This window comes from Neomonachus schauinslandi, chromosome 5 (assembly GCF_002201575.2).
Source record: "Neomonachus schauinslandi chromosome 5, ASM220157v2, whole genome shotgun sequence".
In the NCBI taxonomy this organism is placed as follows: Eukaryota; Metazoa; Chordata; class Mammalia; order Carnivora; family Phocidae; genus Neomonachus; species Neomonachus schauinslandi.
The window spans coordinates 13,710,014-13,721,761 of record NC_058407.1 but is presented as its reverse complement, the minus strand read 5'-3'; positions in this window follow the sequence as shown (position 1 = coordinate 13,721,761).

Genomic DNA, 11,748 nt, shown 5'->3' with positions numbered 1-11,748 from the left:
GGACAGGAAGAGCAAGAGGGGGAGATGAAGGAGATCCCTTGGTTCCAAATACCAACTTCTGATATTTGTGCCTCTCTCAAAGCCCCTCTCTCCAAACCCATCTTCTCCTTGGAGCCAGTCCCTCTGTGACCCCTGAGACTTTTGCAGCACCCTCCCATTTTTTGCTTGTCAGCTGGTTACCCTGTGCTTGTCCTGACCCTTCCAGGCCTGCTCACCTTCCCCATTCTCTGGGCCCTGACCCAAGACAGCACTCCCCTGAGTTGGCATTAAGTGTGGCAAGGCTAAAATTAGGACTGTTTCCATAGATATCTAGACTTCTCTGTAGCAAATCTGTTCAGTTCCCAAGTGAAAAAAAAAAAAAAAAATTTTTTTTTTTTTTTTCCATTCTATCTGCAAAAGGAACCGGGGTGGGGAGATCTGGAAAATCCAAGCTGGCTAATGTCTGGACATGCCTTTGGGCTTTGCTGAGCCCACAGGAAGGGAAAGAGAAGCCTTCCCTGGTCTGTGCAGTGGCACGCCCTGGGGTTTGGCTTCAGTGGGCTCTAAAGCCCCCACCACAAAGGAAGGACAGCATGGGCCACCAACGAACTTGGCCTCGCTTCATCGTGAGAGGGGGGTCCCCTCCAGGACGTCGTCCTACTTCCTCCCATCTCAGAGACACAATGCAGATCAGTGAGGTCAAGAAACTGGCTGGCCCTGTAAGATGGGCCACACCATTCACAGTTAATACACGGGAAACCTTGAATTTGAACCAACACAGTTAAGACATGAGGTTCAAAGACGTTCGGGAGAACCTCCCATGGCCACTGAAAAGGGCCATTGTGTTATGATGACATGGTAACAGCAATGACAGGCACAGCTTGAGCCCGCTGGCACGGTTTTGTTCTAGGTTCTGTGCCCAATGCTTCTCTGGATTCTCTCATTCTGTCCTTGTTATGGGTTGAATGGTGTCCTCCTAAAAACGATATGTGGAAGTCTAACCCCCAGCAACTCAGAATGTAACCTTATTTGGAAACATAGTCATTGCAGATATAATTAAATTAAGATGAGGTCATACTGGAATAGGGTGGGTCCTTAAATCCAGTATGACTGGTGTCCTTATAAGAAGACCAAGTGAAGACAAACTGAAAAAAACACCGTATGATCCCAGGGGATGGGGGTGAGGCGTCCACGAGTCAGGGGACACCAGAGATTGCTGGCGACCACCAGAAGCCACGAAGAGGAAAGAAGAGTCCTCCAACAGGTTTCAGAGGGAGTGTGGCCCTGCTGATACACCTTGACTTCAGAATCCCAGCTTCCAGATGTCTCTTCTTTTGAGCTGCCCCATGTGTGGCATCTGGTAAGGCAGCACAATTCTATGAAGACGTCGACACTAAGACAGTCAAGTTTTACACATGAGGGCACCGAGGCTTCATGAATAGCAAATAATACTGGTAACAACTACCAACCTGTTACTAAGTGCTTTACATATATTAACCTGTGTAATCCCCACAAAGACCCTAACCCCACCACAACCCCATGAAGTCCTCCCATTTTAAAGAGGAAAGGGAGGCAGAGAAAGGTTAAGTAATTTGCCTGAGGTCACACAGCATGTAAGTGGTGGAGTCGGGATTCAAACTCAGACCCAGAAATCAGGGCTCTTACCCACTATAACCACCTGACGCCAGAAGAGAGTGTCTCGCGGGGGTCTGGTTTTAAAGCCCACATCCGTGGCTTCTGTCTCAACTTTGTATTCCACCTGCCAAATAGAATGCTCTGCACTTAGGGGCCCTCAAAATGCTTATCTGATGACACAAACAAATTAATTAAATGAGCAGGGGCTTGCCTACATCCCATTAATTCAAATTAAATTCAAATTAGTTCATTTCAGCAGTTAAAACTGACCCAGGTCCATATGGGCAACAGAAAACAGGAAAGAAGCAATTAGGCCATCTCCGAGTGAAATAAAGCTGCTCGCTTACAAAGCTCTTATGTACTCTGTCGTTTCCATAATCGTTTACTGAGCGCCTGCTATGTGCCTGCATGGTGTCAGGCCATGGGAGTACAAAAGTCACAGCTCCAGCCCAGCGAGGACATGGCAATGGTCAAATGGCCAGAAATCCTGGCAGGCACCAGCACTGAAGTCAGGACAGAGGTGCGGTCAGAGGACAGAGTAGAGGTACTTAAATATTTTAAGGCCCACCCAAACAGCTCCCCTCCCCGCACAAACAAATCTCTTTCCTCCCTCCCTCCTCTTTTTTTTCCTCTCAACTTTTCCCTGAAACAGATTTTTCTCACTGCACGAACCACACTGGTGCACATTTATCAATGTTCAATTTTCATGATCACTAATCCCCAGTGGAGGGAATAGAGTAAATTGTTCGCCTTAGCAGGGGGGAAAAAAGGTTTTGGGGGAGTCAGAGCCTCGCAGAACTCAAGTTAATAGACAACTAGTGATGGTTACTATGTTAATTCAGCTAAACTAGCCCTCATTTGTTCACAGAGAAATAGATTACTGGATTCTTTATCCACAAATGAGGAGAAAACAGTACTAGGTAAAGGGGAGGGGGGAGCTGGTGAGGGTTGGGTCCTGGGAGCCAAGGAAGAAAGATCCAGAACAGAGATGTGTCCTGTCACCGACCTTTCAGCCAGCCACTCGTCCACTGCCGGGTCCCTCCTCACACAGCAAGCGGGCATGGTCATCATGCAGTGCGTGGCTTGGCAGAAAGAATGAGGGTTCAGACATACCCCTTTCAAGGGACAAACACAGTGGTTCCAAGATCAAGTGTACCTCTGGCAGCCTAATTAATAGCAAATAATACTGGTAACGAATACCAACCTGCTAAGTGCTTCGCGTATATTAACTTATGTAATCCCCTACCCCAACCCCAGCACAACCCCACGAAGCTACCCCATTTTAAAGAGGAAAGTGAGGCGCGAAGCAGACATGCCTGTTATGAACGAGGTCTTCACCGCCAAAGAATGTAACACGGGGCCCGGGCAAACGACGAATAGCTATGCTTCTCCTTCCCCTTGGCCGTCACCGCCACCGAAGCTGTGCACAAGCCCGGGGTGAGCCATTTACGTCTCCGGACCTGAACGTCCATGTCTGGGGAGCAAGTTCTCAGGGCAGGCGTTAGGCTCGTGCTGCGAGCGGGTCTTCCTGGAGCACACTGGCGGGAAGCGCAGACCCACAGGAGAGGGCCACGGAACTGGCCTCGCTGGGCCAACAAACACTAAAACCGGATCCTTCCACCAGGAAACATGCCCACTCACCTGTGGCCTGGAAGAGAGCGGCCTGCCCTACAGAGGGGCGGACCGGGCCGCCTGGGACAGCGCAGCTCTCCTGGGGCCCGGCAAAGCTGGTAGAATCAGGCCCCGATCGGGCACCCACCTCGCTCCTGAAACGGTTTGCCTCTGTGTTTAGGTTTATTATTTCTGCACTGCCACAAAAAGCCCTTGGATCGGCGTGAGTATTTCTTTTTTTAACCCCCCTGGCATGAGCAGCACACAGCAGAGGCACGCCTCGATTAGCTCAAGCTGTTCCTGGACTAATGAGACACACCATGGAGTTTATCTGTGTAGCCTCTGCTGAATGGTGTCGGGCGGTGCCCTCCTGCTCCCAGCCCTGCACGGAGGCGGGGGGGGGGGGCCTTCTCGGAAACTCTGCAGCAGGTGGTCAACCCACAGGGCTCAGCCCAAGAGCAGACCCTGGCCCCATCAGCCTCCCCTCCCTCCGTCCTGAGAGGTGACATGGCAGTCAGGGAGCATTGCAGTGGGAGTCAGGAAGCTTGGCCACTCACCAGCTGCGTGGCCAACAGTGGGCCACAGTATGCCGCCCAGCAGCACCCCATCAGGGGGCTGTAGTCTATTCGGGCACTAAACATTGTGGGATCCCTTCTCTTCACATGCCATTCTCCACCCTCCCACGGCCTGCCACCCACCCGCACCTCACTCGGTCCTTTCCTAGAGCTGGTGCAGATCCCAAGGACGGGCCCTACGAGGGACTGAAGGCCAGAAGGGTCCAGCCAGCCAGGGCGACACCTGGCTCAGACACACACACCAAGGCATCTCCTCTCGTGAGCACGTCCGCCACGGTGAGCAAAGATGAGCCTCTAGTCTGATCGACCTCACAACTTTTCCACAAAGGTCTCAAGACACGACCCCACCACTAAGGCAATGGAAATGTAGCAGCTGACATGGGGCGATTTACTCAACGAACATTAGTTAGGTTTATTAGTTTAAACAGATCATAAAATAAACAGCATCTGCCCTGTTGTTTACTGGAACAATGTGGCGGGGGAAGAGGGGTGGTGAAATATATTTAATCCTTAGGGGATTCAATATCCCCATTCATGCAAAGCCTGCAAGAGGCTGCTCTGGGTTCACATTCTCCCTGGGCAGCTTACTGGCTGTGAAACCTTGGGCCAGGAACTGACCCTCTCTGTGCCTTAGTTTCTCTGTCTATAAACTAGGAATACTAAACTATCTAGCACATCCAATTGCCCAGGGACTAGAACTGATGCTATGCTCTTCTTCTTCTTTTTCTTCATCATCATCATCATCACATGAAAGTTTATTGAGCCTTTAATATGTCAGGTAGTAATCTAAGTGCTTTACATGGATCAATTCATTAACACAACTCTGAGAGGTACAGACTGTTGAGATCTCCATTTCACAGATGGACAGAGAGGTCAAGTACCTTGCCTAAGGTCACACAGCTAAGTAGAGGATGCGGAATTCAGCCCCACACAGTCTGGCTCCAGAGATATGCCATTCAATCTCGGAGGTTAGGCCCAGTGGCCAGCACAGAGTAAATTGTTCAGCAACTCACTTGCTAGGATTATTATAATAATATTGGCTTTGTTTTTATAAGAACCGTTGCCTCAGAGGGATGATTTTATTTTGCCTTTTTGAATTAAATTTCAGTCCTAGGGGCACCGAGCCTAGTGTAATAGCTTCTATTTCTGCCTGCTATCCACTCCCATCATAGAGGAGAGAAAGCCCGGCTGAGGGGACTGCCTGCTTGCAGTTTTATGGGTCAAGCTGCATTCTCTGGGCCAAAGAGGCTGGGGTGTATCTCTATTCGAGAACTGTTGGCAAATCTCTCTGTGGCCAGGGCCCAGTGCAGAATGACAGCTACCACCTGTCCCTCTTGACTGGAGACCGGTGGGGGCAGAGGGCTGGGCCGCAGAGAAAGCAACACTCCCCGGCCTGAAATACATATGCCCACTTCCAACCATCCAAGGGGCCTCCCAGCCAGGCAGAGGCTGCCGTCCCCAGCCTGCCACGCCTGCTCTCTCCCCTGAGCAGCCCTAGCCATGCCTCCAGAGCGGGAGACCAGTGCACCTGGCAGCACAGAGCCCTTTGACTTTGGTGGGGGTGAGCCATTTGACTCCACTTAATCGAAAGCTTCCCCTGACAGAGCCCGAGCCTGCTTGTCAGCAACAAGCGAGGGTGGGAAGCATGGGGCAATGAGGAACCCACCTGCCCCACCTGCAGAAGCCCCCTGCCCCCCCACCTGGAATAGGCGCTGCTAGGCAAGTCACTCTGGAAGGTGAGGTGTGGCCTCCGGGATAGATCCAGCACCCTGGGCGCTGAGCCGGACAGCTGGTCCCTCCTCTGCAACATCACGGAAGCCACCCCAGATATTGCTCAGTCCAGAAATCTCAACCTGAACATTCCAACCTTGGGATTTCAGACAAAGTGTCAGAGAAGGAAACCTATGGATATGGGATGGTCAAGAACCCAGGCTTTGGAGCACTACAGGCCTGCGTCTGAATCGCTGATGTATGCTCGAGCCATGAGACATGGGCAAGTTGTATTTGCCTCTGTGGGCCTCAGTTTCTCATCTGTGCAATGGACACAAGAACCAGGTTAGAACTCCAACCCTGGAGAAGGTCAGTGTTGCAAGACAGAAACAAACTGCCCCTCCCCCCCATCTCCAGTCATCAGGATTTCTCAAAAGCTTGGGCACACGAACATCAGAAGTCAGAGGCGGCAGATACTCTCAGGAGAGCAAGGGTGGGGGCTGGGGGGGCTCTGGGGTACTGGTAATGTCCCATTTCTTGATCTGGGAACTGGTTATAGAGGTAGATTTCCCTTGTACAAATACTTCGCACACTTTGTTTTCAGTACTTTGCTGCTTGTAGAATACGCTATATTTCAATTTTTTTAATTTGCTAGAAAAGCGAACAAAATAAAGCTTTGGCATGAGATGCGCAAACTGGCCTTCCTCAAGTGAGGAAGTGAGAACTCTAGATGTGAACGTGCATCTTTCCACGAGAGTCCCCTGCACCCAGGGCTGTATTTATGAGGCCATCCCATAATGGCAGAGCTGCCCCTGCAAGCCCTTGGTGGGGCTCAGGGATCATCATCCCCACTGACTTCCATAAATATTTACCAAGCAGCTACTCTGCACCAGGCGTGGGTCTAGATGTGAGCGAAACGTAGAAAGCCCCTTCTTTAAACAGGCTTATTTTGTGGGCCCGAGGGAAGAAAAGAAGGAGAGGCATTTACTGAGGCCCTGCGGTGTGTAATAATGGCGCCCGGGGCAGTGCACTTGACATACAGCGTAAACTTAACATTCTTGCAAAGTTCAGGCTCATCCAGATGATCCTTGGGGCCTTCCTGCCCCTAAACCTCTGGTGTAAACTACCCAGTCCATGCCGAATGCAAGCCCAAAGCCAGGCATCTGTAAGATTTAGTTCCTCCAAGATTTTATTTTTTAGAGAGAGAGCGAGCAGGCGGTGGGGCATAGGGACAGAGAGAATCTTAAGCAGGGTCCGAGCCCAACACAGGGTTCGATCCCACGACCCTGAGATTATGACCTGAGCTGAATCAAGAGTCACACGCTTAACTGACTGAGTCATCCAGGCGCCCCCTCCAAGACTTTTTGAAGTGACTAGCAAAGCAGAGCTCCAGAGACAGCTTATCTGAGTTCACACCTCCGCTGTGCACCTCTGGGTAGGTTTCTTAACATCTCTGTGTCAATTTTCCCAATCCCAACACAGGAGAAATGATGACCTGTTAGGGATCCGTGAGGACTGAATGAGCGGATCCAGTGAGAGGCTTAGAACAGAGCTTGACACAGAGGTGTTACCGCTGCTGTGATTGGCGGGATTTCTGCCCGTTCCCAGTGCCCTGCCCCTTTCTCTATGGCCTTTCGTGAACCTTATCCCAGTCTTCATTTTCCACAAAAATCCACACACACACAAAGCATCCACTGCGGTCTCCACTGCTCATTTATCTTCTTGTCCCTCTCCAGGAAGGGAAGCAGGGACAGAAAGAGAGACATGCAGAGACACAGGGATGGAGACAGGAAGAGCCACCGCCTTGAGGCCTAGGCTCCTCCCCGGACCCGCGACGCCCAAGCCAGGAGCCACACTCGCCCTGTGCGGGTCTGAACCGAGCCTTGCTCTCACTGTAAGCCATGCCCCAGAATTCACAGAACTAGCGTGAAATGAAGGTAAAACCGCACAGTAATTTTTATACGTATTTTGGTTAAACTGACCTAAATACAACCGATTACTACAATTCCTTTCACCCATTTCTTTTTTACCTTTTTATTTTTCTTTTTAACCGTGGCTACTGGAAAGCTTTAAATCACCTATGTGGTCTCTGTTTCTATCGGACGATACGACTGCAGCTGATCAAGGTCTTTTCCTACACAAGGCAGTTGCCTCCTTCAAAGGCGTTTTCATCCTAGTTCTTGAGATCAGTGTTTCACTCAATACGTAAATACATGTGAGACAAATGTGAGACTCCACCCGAGAGGGAGGAAATGAGCCTGCCTGAGGCTACACGCTTTACAATCGGTGGGGCCAGAACCGGGTCCGACCAGACGCTGAGCTGAGCTGAGCCGAGCTTCTCGCCACCTCACCTATGTCCCCAAGTCTGCCCCACACCATCACCTCCAGGAGAGAAGGAAGAACTAACAGGCAATCCCTTGCCACCAGGATCACCGACAGGTGGCTGTGTTTTACCGTGTAAGATCATTTGGTACCTCAAGGGGAGATGAGGCTCACACAAGGTGTGAGTTAATGTCTGCAGAGGTAAAATCCGGATCTGTGATATTCTGAGCCCTTTCACAGCAGGCCCTACGTGACATTTCCAGTCTCAGGTCCTTCTCACGCCGGGCACACTCAAGGGACCCGGCAGATCTTGGGGCTCCCTGCTACGGGGGGGCTCACCATGGGCCAAGCACGCTGCATCTTGCAGGAAGTAGGGAGGAATCCTCCCCATACCCCATGACACGTGGAGTCCTTACGCCCACTTGACAGATGAGGAAACGGACTCACAGGAAGGCTTAGTGATGTGCCCAGTCACCCAGCTAGGCGGTGGTACAGTGCAAATTCAAACCAGCCCCTGCTCATCAACTACAAATCCATCCCTCATTTCATGTCTCCACGAGCCCTTGCTCCGGTGCGAAAACACCCCTTTACCCCGTTTTTCGGTAAAGTTAACACTGCTCTCTCTCTTTTCATAAAACCAATCACTCCTTCCCTTGGTCCCCATGAACTTTAAACACCATGTATCCTGTACCTCCAACAAAGTGTTAGAATTCATTGCTTATGTGTCTGTTACCTCCATCAACAGTCTCGGGCTCTTCGCAGGAGAAGCTATGCTTTATCCGTAAGTGTACCTTCAGTTCCTGGCCCAGAATCAGGAACACAGGAATTACTCAATAAATATCTGCTCACTGGAAGAAATAATCAACCAAGCCACCCATCTTGACTACCGTTTTTTGCTCTGAATATCACTTTTCCCAACCAGCTTCCTTTATCTGCATTCTGATGTTCCTCCCCATGGGTGGCTCCTCCACCAATCTGTCTGCATGGAGAGAAGCCAAACACATCGCTTCCCATTGCAGCCTGGTAACACCAATTGTCACCTCTCCACTCTTATTAATTGCTGGGTTAATCAAGCACTCCAAATTGTGCCCACCCACACTAACACGAAAGCATCTCTGGATGACCAAGAAAACAGGTTTAAGCGGAAGCAAAAGACAGGATCTCAGAGCCTTTTGGACCCAGCCTGGCTGCCATATTTCTCAGTCTGTGTGGGTCCAAGTCACATCAGACAGAAGAACAGTCTTGACCACAGTCTCTGCCATCCCGGGCTTCCATGCAGCAGGTCGGTATCAGGGTGAGCGCTGCTGTACGTTCTCATTTGAGCGCCCTCACAATGCTGTGAGTGGGCCAGGGTTGCGCCAGCCTTCAGGTAAGGACACGGAGGCTCAGCTGAGAAATGCGCCACAGACTCGCCCAGGGCCACCACGCGGATCGCTGCACGAGGCCCACCCGGGTCCCCGCCGTCCAGGACATGAGAACCACACTCCCGCCTCCTCCTTGGGGCCTGGCCCACTCTCCCTGACTCACCTGCCTTGCTCTGATCACCTCATCGAAGCGGGGCTGCCCCACATGGTTTGGGTTTTCTTTCCTCCGGGTACGTTTCCCCATCCCTCCCCAACGGAACCTCCAGCTGAATCTTGCTTTCAAATTCTGGGACAAGTTTCCCTACAGACGCTTTCGTTCCCTCTGCTTCTCTCGTTTGTGACCGGGGCGTTGATGGAGGTACAGTCCTCCGCCTCACATGCACCTGTCTCTGTGCACCATTCTGTGAGCAGCAAACACAGCGGCGGTGGGAGGAACAAAGAGGGGGAAGATTTACTGTATATGCTCATGTGCTTTTTTAGGCTTCTGATTGCAAAGAACAATGTCATCCTTCCAACTGTCCCCTTCTACTTTAGCAAAAGCAGCTTTCTTTGTGCTCAATAAAGATGCCACGCAGGCCGTGAGGCCAACCCGCGATGACATTCCCTGACAGGCTTCCATATGGAGAGTCTAACATTCCAGACGCCTTTGCCACGTACCAGGGTTCCAGAAGCATAGTTACGAGCACCCCTGGGGCCGAGAACGGAGTTCTGCGCACAAGACATGCTGCCTGGCTTCCTGTCCTGCTTCGCAAGCAAACCGCTCAAAGCCTGCAGTGGGCCCGGGAGTGCTAAGTCACCTCCTGCTCCCCCAAACAGCAGGTGGAGAACTCGAAGGGAAGGCACGCATCTCTGTGGGAAGGCTGATCTAAGCCTGATCTAAGCCTCTCCGCCCAGAGAGGAATCTAGGAAATGGGAGGTAACACAGAATTACAATCAAGTTTCTCAAACGTAGGTAATAAACCGACCCCTTTCAAAGGGGAGGGGGACGCTGCTTCAAAAGCACAGATCTTCTTTTATGAAACTACTTGTCACCTGCAAAAGATCACAGCAAAGATTCATGGCTATTTTTGTTTGGTTGGTTGGTTGAGCATCAAAACATAAACCCCGAATTTAAAAAGTTTTGTTGAATTAGCAGCTCCCTCTTCCAGGACCTACAGAATAAAGACCCACCTGCGAGTCTGTTCCACCCAAGGTTAAGCCTTAAGGGTTAGGGAAACAGTTACGTAGAGCAGCACAGTGATGCCTCGCCTGTGTATGAGCACGTGGACACGGACGTCTGGGACTTGTTCTCCAGGGCAGGAGGCTGACTGCAAAAGTCCCCAAGGGAGCAACGACCAGGACCAACACATGACACGGAAGTCTCCCACAAAACACGAACGGAGTAGGTGCTAACACCCTTCCCACGGCTGCCGAACTGCCGTTGTCCTTCCATACTCCTTGTCCTTCTGCTTGCTGAAAAAGGCCAGGGACCCGGGGCCAAGGAAATCCTCTGTTTAAAGCCATCTAACTTCTTTCCAGATCTTGCCACAGCGGCTACCACTCCCGGGGCCCCCAGCAGTCACAAGGGGGCCAGGAGACGCACCAACAGGAAACACTGTGAAACCGCGGGGAAAACACCCCAGACGAAATTCAGCTGGGAAAGCCAGGACTATCTCATCAGGAAAAACGGAACAGCAATGCTGACCTTTGTCAGAAAAGGGAACTAATGACAGTACATCATGCACTTTGCAAATGAAAGTTCCATACATCCCACAGAGCAATAGAACGCCCTTAATTACCTCATTACAGCACTTCCAGTAAACTCCTGAGGTTGGTCTCCCAACAACAGGGGTGCATTCCTGGGTTATAAAAGTGAGCCCCAATTTTTATTTTCTTCTGTTGTTCTTCTACCCTCTCTGCTAGGATTACCTTGAACTCCAAGAGCCCAAAATTATGGGGATTTCAACAGACTGATGGAGCCCTCTTCCGATTTATCGCTCCATACTCCAATTTTCCTCACGATGGACCACAAATCACTCTCCCTCTCCACAAATCCAGAGAGGCTATGAGACACGACACACTGCTGGATGAATTATGTGGACAGGGGGAAGACTTGTCACTTTGTGCCTCAGCTTCCGAATCAATAACCCAAGAAGGTTGGGTGAGAACATCCCTACAGACCTGCTGGGCCACCAACCCCAGGGAGAGACCATGCAGCGGAAGCCGCCAGAAGCCTGTTTCAGCCTCAGCACCCAAGCCCGTTCCCGTGTGACACGACAGAAAAGACAGCACACAGCCTCCAACACCAGCTGTGGGGAGGGCAGGCAGTGTCCCTCCAGCCCAAGTCACGGTCACCTCCTACCTGAATTAAAGCAAGCCCTTCCTACAGGGTCTCCCTGCTTCCATCTCTGCTCCCTATGGAGGATCCTCAACAGAGGAGGGTCCTAAGTGACCCTGAGAAACGGGTGGACTCAGGCCACTCCTCCAACAGCCCCAGCCCACCACCTGAACCACTGAGCCTCCACTCCTCTCAGACCTCATCCCCCACTACTTTCTTCTGTGCTCCCTCCCTT